The sequence below is a fragment of the Anopheles aquasalis genome, chromosome 2, assembly GCF_943734665.1.
Source record: "Anopheles aquasalis chromosome 2, idAnoAquaMG_Q_19, whole genome shotgun sequence".
NCBI classification, from domain to species: Eukaryota; Metazoa; Arthropoda; class Insecta; order Diptera; family Culicidae; genus Anopheles; species Anopheles aquasalis.
In genome coordinates, this window is record NC_064877.1 from 4,707,501 (window position 1) to 4,711,275 (window position 3,775).

Sequence of the window (3,775 nt, forward strand, 5' to 3'; positions counted from 1 at the left end):
TCTGTTTAATTCTTTTTGGTCAACCTCATGGCTTCTGTAACTGGGCTCAACTTTACGACCACATGGTGGAATTCCAGGAACGATGCGAGGATTCCACTTGGCTTTTTTTATTCGTGTGGGTATGTGTTGGTCCTCCCGGTAGAGCCGTTTCAACCGGAATTGGTGGCGGATCTGGACCTGAGGAAGGGTTGAAGGTGCGGTGCAAAAACTAAACTCAACCCCCGGCCCGAAAACGTAAAACTGTGCGGTCGTGGAAACGTGCCAAAAAGCTACCATTAAATGTGTGAGACTCCCGGGATTCTGGTACCGGGTGGTGAGGTTGGCCGGCCGACCACCAAGTGCGAACTTCTCGTTGATTTGACACACACATACACACAAGGACACACACGTTGGGCTTATGCTCTACCACCATGTTACTACCCCATATTTGTACTATTTTTGCAGCCTCTCGTCACTCGTCGCCGCGCCGCGCTTCACCTCTCTCTCTCGTGCTGGTTGCTCCCTTGCAATTACCGGCGCACTTCCTGGCGCTACCGCACTTCCAGTGACCGTGCCAGTGCGAAAAAGAGAGAAATACCGAGAGCTCGCGCGCGTTGCGTACTTAAGTTTTACTTAGGCGGCGTGTAGGAAAGTTGGAAAAACGTGCCTTAAATTTTATCCATCCGGCCGACCGGCCGCCGGGTAGGTTGTCCTTTTTTCCATTCCCTTTTTTTGTTTCGCTAAAAGGATTGCAAAAAAAACAAACTCCGAAAACTGGTGTGGCAGCACTGAATGCAACCGGAATTTATATGCAGCTCACACTTATTTTAAGCTTTTCATTCCAAAGTGCCTGAAAGGTGTTGGGATACCAAAGAAGAACAGGGCATCGCTCACTTTGCTTTATGGCCACTTTTGACACCGGCTCGACACGCGTGGTATCATAGCGACAGTAAAATGCTCCCGGCAGCATCTAGTACGTCGTCACAAAAAAGAAATTGGCAACATGAAAATTAAATCACGATGCTTTTCATTCCGGTGAAAATGTTTATTCCGGGGCGCAATTCGTTTCATTGACTCGGGTAAGCCACGCGCATGAATCCGGCAAGGTCGTTCTCAGCCATCATTAGGCACACGTGTACGCCCGTTTTTGGCATGCTGCGATCCATTTCATAATGAGTACACCAACACACTTTAGCTATTAAATTAACTCGGCTGCCACTTCTGTCGCCACTTCAATAACCTATCCGGATTGAGGTTAGAACGGTTAACCGATATCGCGTGCCACGTCTGGGGGGATTCGTGAAACCACTCTGCCGAACGAGGATCATCCATTACATCACCCCAACGGGAGGGGGAGTCTGTTTGATCCCATCTTTGGCAAATCGTACCCAAGCGATTCCGCGATTTCATTTGCATTCCCCTTTTTTGCCATTGATGCCAATCACTTAATTTGAGTTGCCAACGGGGTTGTATGAATTTGGTTGAGTAGGAGTGCGGCCAGCGACTTGGCGCGATTGATTTCTCGCCGAATCGAAAGGTGAAAACCGCGACCGCCACATTCCACGCCACGGGATAGACGGAGGGGAACGAATTTTGCAGTGCCCGGGTCCCAAAGTAGGCCAAAAGTAGGCCAAAAGTTTTTTTTTCATTTATCATCGTGCAATCCAATCATTTCTAGTCTTTTAAATCGCACAGACACTCGACCGAGTACCCACTCGCCTACTCGAGCGAACATCAAGTGCTTTCTAGGAATTGAAAATATAGCCCATCCTTGGTTTGGATCGAACCGAGCCGGGCCTGGCCAATGTCGCCCCAAGAGACTACTCTCTCTCTCTCTCTCTCTTTCGTGCTAGTTCTCCTTACGTTTTATTTCCTTCTGACGCACTGACGCTCTCAGGCAAAGGAGAAAATGCATTTGCAGAAGGGCGCACCGGTTTGCCACTCACGACGCGGTTCCACTGCGATTCAATTCAATTCGATCATGCTTTCCACGCCCCGTGCCTAGCGAACACCGGCCAGTGTGGTAGAGCGGTGTGAAGTGTTCAGCAAACGACCCAGGAAAAAAAGGAAACGTTTAACGGAGGCACAAACCCCATCCAGTTTCCCTTTCCTCTGCCCACTTGGGTATGGTTGGAATGACATTCCGATAAGTAGTAAACCGTGCGAGAAGTAAGGAAATTCCGTACGCCATTATTGGACCAATCTTTCAGCTCTACCAACGTGCCCCGTTCCTCGGTTCCTCGGTTCCATCATTTGCTTCGTGTGCAATGACGCTCCGCACCGCTACTCCGTTGTGAAGTGTTTGATAAGCTGTTCGCTCCAGACTACCTCGACTCATTTCTGCTCGATTTCGGCAACGGCGCACTTGAATTCAATTGGCACAGCGATTGAGTACCAATGGGGGTGCGTTTGAATCGTTTTCCGGTTAGAAAATTACTTCTGTCAACGTCGCGTGCGTGCTGCTTCGTTTTGAGCAAGCGATCATATGCCTTTTAACCCTCGGTTGGGCACCCGGGTACCCGGGTACCCATTTCAAGTTTCAACGAAAAAATGATTGCCTTCCCGTCAATATTTTTTTACGAAACTCCGGATCCCCAAAGAACAACTCATTTCAAGCCGAATTGGCGTTGAAATTGTTTTGATAACTCATATTTAAAGGTAATTATGGCCCGATGAAATTAACACCCGCCCAGTGGCACCCGGGTACCCGGGTACCCCATACGTTGGCTATGCACATGGGCTATGTTTATAAACACAAAACTACACTTTTTATCAACATTTATTCATGTTGCCGTGTTTATAAATTCTTAATTAGATAAACTACAACATTTTGTTGTAAATTTCATTACGTTGGAGCTTTTCAACGAGCAATAGGAGAAAATTAATCAACATATTTTGAAACCTTTTATGTGCAATTTAAATTATATATTATTTCTCAAACTGATTAAAAATGGTTCGTATAGTGTAATTTTCTTAACATATGAGTAAATTACACACTAATCTTCATCAAAAAGGGTTTAGGCGGCATTTTAGTAGACCACAGAGACCAATATACATGGTGCGTTCAGAAAATGATGAGACTGGATTTTTCCTGACGAAACGGTTTGAGATAAGGTATTGAATTTTTTACGTTAACGTAGAAGTAGGATTTAGCTATTCAACGCACTTTATTTCATTCGGCTATGACAAACTGAAAGAAAATGGGACGATTTTTCGTGAACCATGTTTTTAGTTGATGTAACATCGTAGCATCGTACCCTTTATATGGACCACTGGTACAGCCCGGATCATCGCGGACCTCTTTCCTGGCACAGAGCACGCAAACAGAAATGTATGAGGACTAGATGAATTACTGGCACCAACGGAATGTTTTTCTGTAGGTCCGGATGATCCGCGCCAGGAAGAAGGTCCGGATGATCCGCGCCAGACCAATGGCCCATAGAAAGGCGACATTCTACGGTGTTACATCAACTAAAAACATGGTTCGCGAAAAATCGTCCCATTTTCTTTCAGTTGGTCTTAGCCGAATGAAATAAAGGGCTATTGATAGCTAAAATCTTCCTCTACCTTATCGTAAAAAATTAAACACGTTATCTTAAACCGTTTTGTCAGAAAAATCGATTCTCATTACTTTCTGAACGCACCATGTAGCAACTGGTCTGATCTCGTAGCTCAATTGTGCCCAATTAACTCAATTGTTTATGACTCAAAAGTGCCTTATGACAATTCAAAACTGATTTATTCGAAGAAATCAATAATTTCAATAACAAATTTGCTGGAAAATTCGATCACTTTA